General features: G+C 44.7%; 1 long non-coding RNA gene across 1 annotated transcript in view; it reads left to right on the forward strand.

Annotated features, from left to right (window-relative positions):
* The window catches only part of LOC117530840, a 71,073-nt gene that overhangs the window by 39,424 nt on the left and 15,366 nt on the right, over nucleotides 1–16,283 (forward strand). Inside the window, exon 2 of the long non-coding RNA XR_004566459.1 lies at nucleotides 2,481–2,615. This is a non-coding gene — a long non-coding RNA (uncharacterized LOC117530840). The remainder of the gene's footprint in view (nucleotides 1–2,480; nucleotides 2,616–16,283) is intronic.

Consider the following 16,283-nt stretch of genomic DNA (forward strand, 5'->3'; position numbering starts at 1 on the left):
ACACACCATTGTCCTCACTGTTTACGATCCGCTGGCGGGTGACACATCGCAGACCAGTGACATCCTCACCTCCACGACAGTGAGGCTGCTGACGCTGCATCCCAGTGTTTTCATTGCTATCTCTTGGGATTTTAACAATGTTACCCTGTCAACATCCCTTTCCACTTTCAAGCAGTTTGTGGATTGTAAAACAAGAAATAATAAGACAATCGACCTGCTGTATGCTAATGTCAAGGATGCATACAGTGGCCCAGCCCTCCCCCCACTGTGGACTATAACCTGGTTTGTTAAGAGCCAAACTACATCCCTGCAGTTTGACGGCAACCTGTGACCACCTGAGTGGTTCAGAGGTGGGCACAGGAGGCAGAAGACAGTCTTCATGGATGTTTTGAATCAACCGATTGGGGTGTACTCTATGATGCGCAGGGGGAGGACATTGAAAGCATTACAGACTGCATAATTGATTATATTAACTTCTGTACAGACAATATCATCCTAACCAAGACTGTGTGCCATTACCCCAACAACAAACCGTGGGTGACCAAGAACATCAAGGTGACACTGAACAGGAAGAAGGCTGCATTCAGGAGTGGAGACAGAGAGCAGCTGAAGAAGGTGCAGCAAGAAGGACAGTTACAGGAGGAAGCTGGAGAGCAAGCTCCAGCAGAACAACATGAGGGAGTTGTGGAAGGGGATAAGAACCATCGCTGGTCATAGGCGGACCATATGGCAGACCAGATGATGGAAAGAGATCTTCATGAGACCAAAGAGTTCCTCAACACGTTTGACAACATGGAGTCTTCCCACCCTCCCTCAGCTCCTCTGTGCTCCTTCTCCCCTGTGCACTCACCTCACACCCCAATTATTACCACCCCCCTCCTCCCACCAACGTGCCTCCCATTATCATCACTGTGGAGGAGGTGAGAAGACAATTTAGTTGCCTGTGTCCAGGAAAGGAGGCAGGTCCTGATGGCCTCAGCCCCAGAGTGCTGAAGGGATGTGCTGTCCACCTGTGTGAGATTTTCCAGCACATCTTTAACTTAAGCCTGAGCCAGATGGTTGTTCCTGAGCGGTGCAAAACCTCATGTCTGGTCCCTGTGCTCAAGAAGAAAGACCTGTCTGAACCCAGTTATTATTAACTGAGATGGACATTGTGGACTACTACAATTACCTGGGTGTTCACATAGACAACAGACTGGACTGTACACACAGATGCCGTGTATAAGAAAGGTCAGAGCCAATTTACTTCCTCAGGAGGCTCAGATCTTTCAATTTCTGCAGAAATATGTTGCAGATGTTTTATCACTCTTTGGTCTCCAGCATCATCTTCTATGCTGTAGTGTGCTGAGGCAGCAGGCTGAAGGCAGCTGACACAAACAAACTCAAGAAGCTCATCAGGAGAGCGGGCTCTGTCCTGGGGGTGGAGCTGGAGTCTGTGATGGAGGTGTTGGAGTAGAGGATGTTGAGAAAACTGCTCACATCCGTGACAACACCTGCCACCCCCTGCATGCTAGACTGACGTCCTGTCAGAGCACCTTCAGCAAAAGACTGAAACCACCAAGGTGCTCCACAAAATGCCACAGAAGGTCCTTCCCACCTGTGGCAATCAGACTGTATAACTCCTCCTCCTGTAGGATGAATGCATAATTGTCAGTTTTTCAGTTCCTCAGAGCTGTGTACAATACTGTCAACATCTTGTGCAAATGTCTGAATCATTTTGAATAAACATGTTGTACTCACTGTTCTCACTGTGGGGAAACAAAAGAAAAAAAAAAGGCAATGTTTCCTGTTACTGTTTTTTTATGACTGTTTTGTGACATATGTACACCTGAGCTGTAGGGGGAGCTCTGTAGAGAAGAATGCAACCAAAAACGGACAAAATGGCAAAAAAAAACTGACCAAAATTACATAGTTCTGCTCTTAAACAAAAAAGATAATTTGTTGTTTGTTTCCACGGTCATAGAAATTTGTGGTCATGAATTTCTTGATTTATTTTTTTGAAGGGTATATAACTGACAGGACCTCTCAAACTAGACAAAAAAGAACAAACTGACTTGAAGAGAATTTGCAAATCGTATTGTTTTTAATTTACATTTGACACAACGTCCGAACTTCATTGGAATTGGGGTCTTAATTAGGATTCATAGTTCTCGCTAGGTTTATAACAGAGTAAAGGCCTGTTACACTGCTGCCTGAAAAAATTACGCTGCACTTGGGCTGTTGCGTTGTTTTGGAGGGTGTGTAGTGGGAAAATGATCATTTCTCTGTTGATTGTGAATCCACAATTTAGCCATGAACTTACGTCAAAGCCATTTAAATATATCAACTGTGACTCACCTTTCTGCTGATTAAAGCTAAACATATTGCAGTCACAGCATTTTCCACAGTACTCATCATGACTCATGACGTCATGACTTTTCTTCAAATGCTGCAGCTGTCATGATCATCCCCCCCCACCCCCCCGGATGCTGGTTCCTCAGGAGCACCATGTCGATGTGGGTCCAGGCACAGCAGCTGCAGGGGGAGGCATTGCACCAGATGCAGGCGCTATACGGCCAGCACTTCCCCATCGAAGTGCGACATTACCTGGCCCAATGGATTGACAGTCAGCTCTGGTATGCCCCAGGCCAGCCAGTGGCACACACGCACGCACACAAACAAAACCTTCTGATTGCCATCATTACTTTCTGCTGTAATCAGCATGGCACCACTCATACCTCAGTCCACTGTTTTCAATATGACAACATCAGCGCAGACCAAATCAAGAATATTTAGATCTAAATATAAAACTAGAACACCTTGGACATCCAGAGAAGTAACTCTGAAATAAGACCTGACTTGAAGTCATTAATATGATAAATGGAAGGCCATGCTAATGGTGCCATTGAGGCAAACAGAGCTGCGCAGAGAGGTGAAGTCTTCCTGAGAGCACAGCATCTACTCCGTGTTTGGCTGCGTCCTCTTGTGATGCCTAGAGAATGGAACAAAACAAAGCTGGCTGAAGCACATGGTAAGGATGTCCTCATTTGAGACGTAGTCCTGCCACTTGATCCCGAAGATGTTTCGGAGACAACGCTGATGAAAGCGTTCCAGTAATCTGATCTGCTGGTGATACAGAACCCAGGTTTCAGCTCCATACAGGAGGGTAGGGACCACAATGGCTCTGTAGACCTGCACTTTTGTGGAAAGGCGCAGTGCATGATTCTGCCAGACTTTCTTAGAGAGTCGACCAAAAGAACTGCTGGCCTTGGCAAGGCACCTGTCTAGGTCCTTGGCAACAGATGCGTCGTTTGAGATAACACTACCGAGATACGTGAAGTGCTCTACTTCATTCAGGCTGGTACCCTCGATGTTGATTTGGGGTGGGGTATATGCTGTATGGGGGACCGGTTGATATAGCACTTCTGTCTTTCTCAGGCTGATGGTGAGGCCGAAGGCTCTTGCTGCTTCAGCAAAACAGTTGACAATGTGCTGCAAGGCTTGCTCCATATGGGCGACGAGGGCGCAGTCATCTGCGAAGAGCAGCTCCATGATTAGCTGTTCTGTGATCTTAGTGTGGGACAGAAGGCGCCGCAAGTTAAACAGACTTCCGTCAGTTCTGAAGCGGATATAGATGCCGTTTGTCAAGTCTTCTTTGGCCTCACGAAGCATCATGCTGAAGAAGATGGAGAACAGAGTAGGAGCGAGGATGCAACCTTGTTTGATGCCATTTGAGATGGGGAAGCTGCCGGACAGAGTCCCGTTGTACTTCACTTGTCCCATCTGGCCTTCATGCAGTTGGCGGATGATGGTGAGGAGCTTTGGAGGGCAGCCAAGGCATGCAAGAATCTTCCACAAACCCTCACGACTGACCTTGTCAAAAGCCTTGGTTAGGTCTATGAAGCTTGCACAAAGGGCCATGTTCTGTTCTCTGCACTTCAACTGGATCTGTCTCAGGATGAAGATCATGTCGGTGGTTACCCTGTTGGCCCGAAATCCACACTGACTCTCGGGAGTATTTTCATGCACTATGGTAGGGATAATCCTGTTGAGCAGCACTCGAGCCAAAATCTTACCTGCTTTTGAGAGGAGAGTGATTCCCCGCTAATTAGAACAGTCGGACTTGTCGCCCTTGCTCTTGGACAGGGAGACAATGACCGCATCTCGAATGTCATGTGGAACCATTCCCTTTTCCCAGCAACTGGAGAAGAGAATCTGAAGCTTGTCGAGGACTGCCTCACCTCCATTTTGGTACACCTCTGCTGGGATGCCATCTATGCCAGGAGACTTCCCTGGATTCAGCTGCGTGGTGGCCTTTCGGATCTCTTCAAGTGTTGGGGGGTCATCAAGTTCCCATTTCACTTCCACCTGGGGAATCTTCTCGATTGATGACTCTTGCACAGTGCGCTTGTCACTGAAGAGGTTTTCAAAGTGTTCTGACCAACGCTGCATAATGGTTTACTTGTCCGTCAGAAGGGTGGAGCCGTCTGAGGAGCGCAGGGGTGCTTGCACTTGATGTGCTGGCCCATGGATGGTCTTAAGGGCTTCATAAAAGGAGCGCATGTCTCCGGCATCGGCATGTTGTTGTGTCTTCTCCGCAAAAGCTAGCCACCAGTCGTTCTGCAGTATGCGGAGCTTGCTTTGCAGTGTGGAGCAGGCTTTTCTGTAAGCTGTCTTGGCAGAGTGGTCATCAGGTTTAGCTAAAAGAGTCTTGTGGCATGCATGTTTCTTTTCTAGTAGTTCCTGGATTTGTGCATCAGACTCATCAAACCAGTCTTTATTTTTCCTGGCTGAGAAGCCCACTACTTCTGCTGCTGTCTGCTGAAGGATGGTCTTTAATCTCATCCACTGTTGTTCAGGGTCGTCAGGCAGGCCTTCTTCTCCACCCAGTCTCTCCTCTAGTTTGGCCTGGAACTCCTTTTCTGTGTCTATGTCTTGTAGCTTGTGGACTTGTAGCTTCTTAAACTGTGGGCCTTTCTTCTTAGGAGGGGCCTTGAAAGTGAAAGCAATCTTGGAACGGACCAAGCGATGATCCGTATAGCAATCTGCGCTAGGCATCACTCTGGTATGTAGTACGTCTCTTCTATCTGGCTGTCGCGTCAGAACGTAGTCCAGAAGGTGTCAGTGTTTGGAGCGTGGGTGTCTCCAGGTTGCTTTGAGTCTCTTTCTGTTGGAACAGGCTGTTGGTGATCGTCAAGTCATGTGCAGAGCAGAACTCCAGCAGCAGGCGGCCATTGTCATTACAGTTGCCTATGCCATGTTTCCCTAGCACATCCTTCCATACATCAGAGTCGCGGCCCACTCTGGTGTTGAAATCTCCCATGATGAGGAGCTTGTCCTGGGTGTCGATGCGCAGTAGAAGGTTGTGCAGATCGCTATAGAAAGCCTCCTTAACTCCGATGTTGGCCTGCATGGTTGGGGCATACACACTAACAATAGTGGCAAAATCCTTGTTGTTGATGGGGAGCTGGAGTGACATGAGTCGGTCAGAATGTCCAACTGGCAAACTGTATAACCTATGTGCTATGGCGCTCTTAATCATGAACCCGACCCCTGAGAGTTGACGATCTTCTTTAGCCTTCCCTGACCAGAACAGTGTGTAGCCTGTGCCTTCCTCGGTGAGTGACCCTTGGTCTGCAAAGCCCACCTTGCTGAGTGCAGCAATGTCTATGTCAAGCCTTGCTAGCTCTTTGGCGACTAAGGCTGAGCGTCTTCAAGGACGATCACTATTGTCTGATTCCATCATTGTGCGTACATTCCAGCACACAATTTTCAGGTTCTTTGTTTTTCTTTTCGCACCGCGTGTAGTGATGCCCGTTGGCAGCGGTGAGCCAACCGGATCAAGTGAGACAAGCCATGTTTAGACCACCTTTTTTAGGTCTGTCTCCATGTGGAGCAAGCAGGGCTGTCCCTAAACAGGGCTGCTTGGTCACCCAGGGCCCTGACGGATGATGCTGTTGTTTCGGGTCAGCAATCAAACGACCATAATTCCTGAGCCGCCTGCATGCAGGATCGAGACTGCAGCTCCCAGTGCCATCATGCACCTGCTGTTTTCGCCTCTTCCCATTGCTGCAGGGCTTTCCTTCCCGCCTGCGCTCGTTGCTTAAAGTGGGGATCAGCTCGTGCACACCAATTCCACTCTTTAGGCAAGGTGGCACTCCACAGTGGCACAGACAAGCTGAGACGGCTGTGGCGACCACCAGGCTGTAGGTTTTACATCAGAGTGACCTTCTCCTAGCCTGTGGCTAAAGAACCTTCCTTGGAGGCACAGGGGCAGTAACCCAGGCTGGTGGTTTAACATCAGGGTTTTCCTTCCCCTAGGTGGACCGCCTTAACAGGGCTAATCCCATCTACCCACTGCTATAACCCAGTCAGCTGGGAGGCTCGTGATGGCGGGAGCGCCTAGATCCCGTATAGGTCATGGACCTACCACTGCCATACTTGAATAAACAATATCTGTGTTGTAAAACAACAACAAAAACACAAAGCCAACCTAATCAAAACCAAAGTGAGTGCAGCTCCAGGAAAACCTACCTGAAACAATCTAAAACTGACTGAAAATAAATCTGACTCAATCTAAACCGAAAACACTTCATCTAGCGCAATGTAACTATAGCTTGTAAGCTAACAAACGGAATATCAAATCAAATTTATTTATTTATTTATATAGCGCCAAGTCCCAACAAACAGTCGCCCCAAGGCGCTTTATATTGTAAGGCAAGAGCCATACAACAATTACAGAAAAACCCCAACGGTCAAAATGACCTCCCTGTGAGCAAGCACTTGGCGACAATGGGAAGGAAAAACTCCCTTTTAACAGGAAGAAACCTCCAGCAGAACCAGGCTCAAAGAGGGGCAGTCTTCTGCTGGGACTGGTTGGGGCTGAGGGAATATAAAGCTAACCAAATCTAAATGCACTTAAAACAATCACACTCGAAACCTTTATCACAATGAAAACAGATAAGTGTGTATAAAGCTAAATGAATCTGAAAATAATTGAAAAACAGGTAACTGAACATAAATTAATGCAAAGATATGCAAATTGTTAAATGAATATAAAGCTAGCAATCTAAAATGTACTTAAAATCACACTATCTGAATGTAAAAATGTATTTTGGACAGGGAGACAAAGACGTGTGGGCGGATTGCAGCGTCGGCTCGCAGCCACCGCGACGCACAGGAAAAACACCTCCGTTGGAAGCCTTAAGGACAAGTTGGAACATGTCCAGCTGTTAAACAATTTCTCATATACTCACTCTACTGAAAGCCATCAAAAGCCGCCTGGATTTTACAAATGGTTATCAACACGGAGGTGTTTTTCCTGTGCTGCTGCACCGCGTCGGCTGCGTCCCGATGCGCGGACCCGTCTGCACGTCTTTCATTAAAAAAATCTCCTTTAACAGTGGAATATCCGGATAAAATGCTGAAACCGACTTCTTCTGAAACTTCTCTGTTCTCTCACGACTTCCTGGATCAATTGAGCCTGAAATGTGGAGGTTTTCAGCTTGAAACAGGCTGACGACGGCGCCTGGGAGTGCTGCATGACGTCTCGCTCCGTGGGAAGTCCTTAAAGCGACAGTATCACCTCAGAATCTCTCATCAGCCGTTAAAATTTTCACCGAAACCAGCTTAATTTTTCGAACCGTGTCCACTTCGATGTGTCTCACAGGTTTAGAAAAAATTTTGATCAAACAAAGCGCCAGTCTCTCAGCAACTTCTCAGACAAAGGAATTCCGACGAGGGGCTGGGTAACTCCTCCCACAAGGAGTGCTCACAGGCGAATGACGTCACCGACAGGCGTGGAAAAACTCACGCATGCGCACGAGGGTTCAAGCATGTCTGACGTAAAAACATATGAATGAAATCCATATAGTTTTTGAAAAAAATAAAAAGGACCTATACTTTATGGACAGCCTTCGTATAAAGCTAACTGAAAAACAGCTAACTGAACATAAATTCATGCAAAGCTATGCAAATAGCTAAATGACTATAAAGATATCAATCTAAAATTTACTTAAAATAACGCTGTCTGAATCTAAAAATGTATTTATCGCTATGAAAAGTTAAATGTATATAAAGCTAACTGAAAAACAGCTAACTGAACATATAAATTCATGCAAAGCTATGCAAAGAGAGAGTTAGAGAAGTAGAAAAAAATCATACTAACATACATACAATGATAATATAACATTACAACACAGCTTCTCGCTCTCTCTCTCTCTCTCTCTCCTCTCTCTCTCTCTCCTCTCTCTCTCTCTCTCTCTCTCTCTCTCTCTCTCTCTCTCTCCTCTCTCTATATATATATATATATCTAATATCTATATATATATATATATATATATATATATATATATATACTCAACAAAAATATAAACACAACACTTTTGGTTTTGCTTCCATTTTGTATGAGATGAACTCAAAGATCTAAAACTTTTTCCACATACACAATATCACCATTTCCCTCAAATATTGTTCACAAACCAGTCTAAATCTGTGATAGTGAGCACTTCTCCTTTGCTGAGATAATCCATCCCACCTCACAGGTGTGCCATATCAAGATGCTGATTAGACACCATGATTAGTGCACAGGTGTGCCTTAGACTGTCCACAGTAAAAGGCCACTCTGAAAGGTGCAGTTTTATCACACAGCACAATGCCACAGATGTCGCAAGATTTGAGGGAGTATGCAATTGGCATGCTGACAGCAGGAATGTCAACCTCTATTTTAATGAGACCCAAACTGAAGACTTCCGTGGGGTTAACAGACTAACATCTTTGAATAGGCCTGTGTACCTTAAAATCCACTCCACGTTTTCCATCCAGTGCCCAGAGAGTGTCACAAACTGTTGTTGTCACATCAGGACTACAAGTCCCTGAAGCTGCAGTGCTCTGATGTGAACCTTCGTGCGCATGCATGAGTTTTTTTCACACCTGTCGGTTGCGTCATTCGCCTGTGAGCAGGCTTTGTGTTAGCACTGGTCCACCCCTCTCGTCGTTTTTTATTGCGAATAAATGTCTGAACGATTTGGAGCTTTGCTGCATCAATTCTTCTCTAGAAACTGTGAGAGACCTCCAGGTGGACACCGTTCGGAAAATTAATATGGCTTTCAGGGATGATTTTATGGGGATTACACAGATTAAGGAGTGATCCAGACGGTTTAAAGACCGCCCACAACTGCTGAGAGAGCGCCGCGCTCCGAGTGCCGATCGACAGGCTCCAACCCTGCTGGTACAACCAGATCATTTCCAACGTGAATGCTTTGTTGATCCGGGATGTCGTCTGACTTTCACAAAAAGGCAGAAGGTGTGGACATCAGCACTTTTTTTGCACATTCCACTGTTACAGGAGTTTTTTTCATGGAAAGAAAAGCGTAGGGATGCACCACGGAGCCGTTCATTACGCGGCACAAAACCACCTCCATGTTGGTCTCACAGGACGGCTTTCAGGTGGCTTTCAGACGGCTGTCGATTGCTTTTCAGTGGTGTCATTATCTGAGAAATTGAGCATGAGCTGGACATGCCCCAACATGTCCTGTGAGGCTTCATCACGGCATTGCTTTGCGCCATGCGGCTCCACCGCGACGCGCGGAACTCCTCCGCATGTCTGTCTCAATGTGCCGAAAAAGTGCTGATGTCCACGTCACAATTTCTGTGCTAGTCAGACGACATACCGGATCAAGACAGCGTCCAGTTTAGAAATGAACGGCACATTCCACTGTTAGTAGTTTTTGTCATGGAAAGAGGAGCGGAGTTCCGCGCGTCATGGTGGAGCCGCATGGCGCAAAGCAACGCCGTAATGAAGCCTCACAGGACATGTTGGGGCATGTCCAGCTCATGCTCAATTTCTCAGATAATCACACGACTGAAAAGCAACCGACAGCCGTCTGAAATCCACCTGAAAGCCGTCCTGTGAGACCAACACGGAGGTGGTTTTGTGCCGCGTAATGAACGGCTCCGTGGCGCGTCCCACTGCTTTTCTTTCCATGAAAAAAACTCCTGTAACAGTGGAATGTGCCGAAAAAGTGCTGATGTCCACACCTTCTGCCTTTTTGTGAAAGTCAGACGACGTCCCGGATCACCAAAGCCTTCATGTTGGAAATGATCTGGTTGTTCCAGCGGGGTTGGAGCCTGTCGATCGGCGCGCGGTGCGCTCTCAGCAGTTGTGGGTGGTCTTTAAACCATCTGGATCACTCCTTAATCTGTGTAATCCCCATAAAATCGTCCCTGAAAGCCATATTAATTTTCCGAACGGTGTCCACCTGGAGATCTCTCACAGTTTCTGGAAAAAAATTGATGCAGCAAAGCTCCACATCGTTCAGACATTTATTCGCAATAAAAAAAACGACGAGTGGGGTGGACCAGTGCTCACACAAAGCCTGCTCACAGGCGAATGACGCCACCGACCGGCGTGAAAAAACTCACGCATGCGCACGAAGGTTCAAGCTTGGCTGATGCAATCACACGTGATTCAAATCCATATGGTTTTTGAAAAAATAAAAAGGTCGGATACTTTTCTCACAGACCTCGTAAATGTGTCTCAGTGCACACAGCCTGCCATTCATCCTGAGATATGTCCACATTTGCCTCCATCTCCCAGCTCTCCTTGATACGTGATAAATTTTGATTGATAGACATTATATTGTATAGTTTTTAAATTATTTTCTTTTTTCCACCTCCAGTGTAAAGCTTTATCAAATACTTTTCTAGGAATGTGGGATGTAGAATTTTGTCCTGGTCCCTGTGAGCTGTCAGAAAAGTTCTGAGCTGCAAGTATCTAAAAAAAAAATTGCATTAAGGAGATCAAATTCATTGTTCAGCTGCTTGAATGTTTTAAGTATGCCACAGTCAGACAGTTGGTGAAGGTAAATCAGTCCCTTTTCTGACCATTTTTTTAAAGCTACTGTCGAGATTGTTCGGTGTAAAAGTCTTCATACGAGGTCTATTAGAAAAGAAACCAACCTTTTTATTTTTTAAAAACCTATATGGATTTGAATCACGTGTGATTACGTCAGACAAGCTTGAACCCTCGTGCGCATGCATGAGTTTTTTCACACCTGTCGGTTGCGTCATTCGCCTGTGGGCAGGCTTTGAGTGAGCACTGGTCCCACCCCCCTTGTCGGAATTCCTTGTCTGACGTCTTCCTGAGAGAGTGGCGCTTTGCTTGATCAAAATTTTTTCAGAAATTGTGAGACACATCCAAGTGGACACCATTTGAGAAATTCAGACGGTTTTCGGTGAAAATTTTAACGGCTGATGAGAGATTATGGAGTGTTACTGTCGCTTTAAGGACTGCCCACGGAGCCGGACAGCGCGCCGTCGTCAGCCTGTTTCAAGCTGAAAACTTCCAAATTTAAGCCTCTGTTGACCCAGGACGTCGTGAGAGAACAGAGAAGTTTCAGAAGAGCTCGGGATCAGCAGTTTATCCGGACATTCCACTGTTAAAGGAGATTTTGTAATGAAAGACATGCGGACGGATTCGCGCATCGGCACCCAGCCGCTCATGGCACGGCGCCACAGCAAAACACCTCCGTGTTGATAACCATTCGTAAGATTCAGGCGGTTTTCGATGGCTTTCAGTCGAGTGAGTATCCGAGAAATTGTTTAACAGCTGGGCATGTTCAAACTTGTCCTGTAATGCTTCCAACGGAGGTGTTTTGCTGTGGCGCCGCGCGATGAGCGGCTGGGTGCCGACGCGCGAATCCGTCAGCACGTCTTTTATGACAAAATCTCCTTTAACAGTGGAATGTCCGGATAAACTGCTGACCCCGAGCTCTTCTGAAACTTCTCTGTTCTCTCACGACATCCTGGGTCAACAGAGGCTTAAATTTGAAAGTTTTCAGCTCGAAACAGGCTGACGACGGTGTCTAGGGGTGCGGCGTGCCGTCCAGCTCCGTGGGCAGTCCTTAAAGCGACAGTAACACTCCATAATCTCTCATCAGCCGTTAAAATTTTCACCGAAAACCGTGTGAATTTCTCGAATGGTGTCCACTTGGATGTGCCTTACAGTTTCAGAAAAAAATTTGATCAAGCAAAGTGCCAGTCTCTCAGGAAGAAGTCAAAGGAATTCCGACGAGGGGGTGGACCAGTGCTCACTCAAAGCCTGCCCACAGGCAAATGACGCAACCGACAGGTGTGAAAAAACTCACGCATGTGCACGAGGGTTCAAGCTTGTCTGACGCAATCACACGTGATTCAAATCCATATAGTTTTTGAAAAAATAAAAAGGTCGGTTTCTTTTCTAATAGACCTCGTATATCCAATACTTGTTAGAGGCGAGATTGACTTTGGCAACTTAAAGGCACACTTTATTTTACCCCATATAAGGTAGTTAAAACAATCTGACATCCTTCCAGAGGGGGCGTCTATGAAAGGTATGGTTCTAAGGGAACGTCACATAGTTGTTTTTCAATATTAACCCATCTTGTGCTTGTATTATCTTGAATCCAATCTGTGAAGGGTTTCATTTGTGCAGCCCAGAAGTAGAATTTTAAATTTGGTAACTTAAGGCCTTCATTGGACTTGGATTGCTGTAAGCTTTTAAGTCAAATTCTGGCTCGCTTATTTTGTCAGATGAACTTTGAAAGCATTTTGTCCCAGTTTTCAAAAGAAAGCTTGGGAATATCTACAGGAAGCATTTGGAATAGATGAAGACGTTGGGGCAGAACATTCATGTGGATGCTTTCAATGTGGCCCAAGAGAAAGAGGGAGCACCACCCATCGGTCCAGGTCGACTTTTATGCACTGAATTGTTTTAGTATAATTTGAATCATACAGGTCTGGTAGGGATAAGGGGATGAATATACCAAGATATTTAAGACCTTCCAGGGGCCACTTAAACCCACTGAGATGTTTACACTTTGAGGTATCATACCATTGATGTCCATAGCCTCCGTTTTATCCATATTTAGCTTATATCATGGGTTAAAGTTCTCCATCACCATGACAGATTTCCATCATTTGGAAAATTTAACCACACATACGCGCATGCACGTGGTGTCATGCGTGTTTTGGGGCCGAAATATGATACTCTTACTGTCAAAGCAACATCCCATTCTGCGCTAATCAGAGTAGCAGCAGTGTCAGCGTGGATGGCGCCGCACTGCGGAGGAAGGGACCGTGTGAATTTTCACTCCTCTCCACTCTGTTTTCTGCTTCTCCTCCTCCACTTTCCTTCTCCTCCCTGTCTTCCTACTTATTTAGAATATGTTTTTACTTGACAGTTTGAAGTGCGTTTTCTTTCTTTCAGAGGGGCTTCATACCCATTAAAATTCAAATATACAAAATTTGACTTGCTCTTTTAAAAAATTTCTGGGGGAGCACCCCCAGACCCCCCATAATCAAAACTGTTCTTACTTGACAGTTTGAAGTGACTTTTTTTTGTTTCAGAGGGCTTCATACCCATTAAAATTCACCAGAATACACAATTTGTCTTTCTCTTTTAAAAAATGTTCTGGGGGAACACCCCCAGAATCAAGACGACACCCTTGCTCCCACCACCTTTTTATGTACCTTTTATGTTCAGGTTTTGCATTCTTTTTATGCTTTTTCTCTCTCTCCTTAGAGGCTGTTTAGAATAGATTTGTATACTATATACTGTATAATGTGTTTATGGTATTTATTGAGGGGAAAAAAAAAATGTGTGTGCCCCCAGTATGCCACATTTTAGAGAACTGCTGGCATTGATTTTTGCCAGGAAAAAATTTCAGATGAAAATTTATTGCTTTTACCCATGGCCTATATCCAGAATAGTATCCACATTCACTGATAAGTGTCTTAAGATGTGGTATAGTTGATGTCAATTCTGTTAGGTATAGGAGTACATCGTCTGCATAGTGATATTTTATGTTTCTCATTCATTATCGTAATTCCTTTTATGTTATCATGATCTCTAATGAGTTGGGTAATTGGTTCAATGCTAATGGAAAATAAGTGGTTAGAGGGAACAGCCCTGCCTCCAGCTGTATTCCAGTTTGACTCTGCGATACAGTGAGGAAAATAAGTATTTGAACACCCTGTGATTTTGCAAGTCCTCCCACTTATAAATCATGGAGGGGCCTGAAATTTTCATCTTAGGTGCATGTCCACTGTGAGAGACATAATCTAAAAAAATAATAATCCGGAAATCACAATGTATGATTTTTTTTAAATAATTTATTTGTATGTACTGCTGCAAATAAGTATTTAAACACCTGTGAAATCAATGTTAATATTTGGTACAGTATGCCTTTTGTTTGCAATTACAGAGGTCAAACATTTCCTGTAGTTTTTCAACCAGGTTTGCACACACTGCAGCAGGGATTTTGGTCCACTCCTCCATACACATCTTCTCCAAATCTTTCAGGTTTGGAGTTTCAACTCCCTCCAAAGATTTTCTATTGAGTTCACATCTGGGAGACTGGCCAGGCCACTCCAGGACCCTGAAATGCTTCTTACAGAGCCCTCCTTAGTTGCCCTGGCTGTGTGTTTGGGGTCCTGGTCATGCTGGAAGACCCAGCCAGGACCCCATCCTTCAATGCTCTTACTGAGGGAAGAGGTTGTTTGCCGAAATATCTCATCGACCACCATGACCTTCTCCATGTCTCCTCTGGATCATCCAGATGGTCCACTGGTGAACTTCAAACGGGCCTGGACATGTGCTTGGCTTGAGCAGGGGACCTTGCTGCCCTGGAGGATTTTAAAACTGACATCATCATGTGTTACTAATGTAATCTTTGTGACTGTGGTCCCAGCTCTCTTCAGGTCATTGACCAGGTCCTCCTCCTGTGTTAGTTCTGAAGCTTTCTCAGAATCATCCTTACCCACAAAGTGAGATCTTGCATGGAATCCCAGACCAAGGGAGATTGACAGTCATCTTGTGTTTCTTCCACTTTCTAATAAGTAATTCTAACAGTTGTTGTGTTTCTACCAAGCTGCTTGCCTGTTGTCCTGTAGTCCATCCCAGCCTTGTGCAGGTCTACCGTTTTGTCCTTAGACAGCTCTTTGGCTTGGCTATGGTGGACAGGTTGGAAGTGTGATTGAGTGGTGAACAGGTTCTTTGTACAGGTACCAAGTTTCAAACAAGTGCAATTAATACAGGTACAGAGTGCAGAATAAGAGGGCTCTGTGGATTTTGCAACAAGGAGAGAAAACAATCTTGACCAGGTGTATACTAATGTTAATCAACATTGTGATTTCCAGATTTTTTATTTTTTAATTGTCTCTCAACAGGGGCGTGCACCCATGATGAAAATTTCAGACCCCTCCCGTGATTTCTAATGGGAGAACTTGCAAAATTGCACAGGTGGTATAATACTTATTTTCCTCACTGTATATAGCGCTTGACTTGAACAGAGGCCTGGGGGTTTGAGTAAAGAGTTTGTATCAATTTATAAAGTTGAGACTGAATCCGTTTAATGTTTGAAATAAAACCTGGCCAAGAGACATGTCGAATGCTTTTTGGGCATCCAAGGATAAAATCATGGATTACGATTTATTATCTTTTTGATATTTATCTTCAGCAGACCCATAGATTATCCCCATAGTATCTTGCTGTGATGAACCCAATTTGGGCTGGAGCGAATAACACTATGTAACACAATTTTGTTCCTGGCTTCTAAGTGTTATATTTCAACGCTTATGTCTAAAGTCTATGGAAAAATGACTACATTCAGCACAAACTTTGATTTATTTTTTTTTTTAAGTTCTAGAAAGTTTCTAAAAGTTTCTTGAATACTTCTAGATAATTCTGGAAACTCCTAGAAAATGCTGGACAGTTCTAGCAGTTAAAGAATATTCTAGAGACTACTCAGTAGTAGTGAAGGCGAATCTAGAATATTCTTGAAAACAGACAATTTCAAAATATCATTGTCCATGATCACAGAAGCAAAAGTTTCTGTGGAATAACAGCTATTTTCTATTATTTAAGGCATAACAGGTTAGGAAAACACACTGTGTACCCAAGAACAAAACAAAATAAACATTTGTTACATAGTGTAATTTGAGTATCTGATTTACTGACAAGCCAGAATTGCAGTCATTATCTGCACATCTCCATTTAACAAGGATATTGGCCTGTAAGACTGGCCTTCGCGTCAGGTCTTTGCCTTCTTTGTGTGTTACCACAATAGTTGCATCTGTCGAGGATGGTTGCCACAGTTTAGAATACAGTGCATTAGTGATAAGGGGACAGTAGATCACAAAACATATTATAAAATTCATTCACTAGCCATCTGGCCCTGGACTGTTGTTGTTTTTTTTTATAGGTTGATATCACCTGCTAACCTCCCCACTTTTCAACTGGTTCATCTAATTCTTAGCTGTTTCTT

This window comes from Thalassophryne amazonica, chromosome 18, assembly GCF_902500255.1.
Source record: "Thalassophryne amazonica chromosome 18, fThaAma1.1, whole genome shotgun sequence".
Lineage (NCBI taxonomy): Eukaryota > Metazoa > Chordata > Actinopteri > Batrachoidiformes > Batrachoididae > Thalassophryne > Thalassophryne amazonica.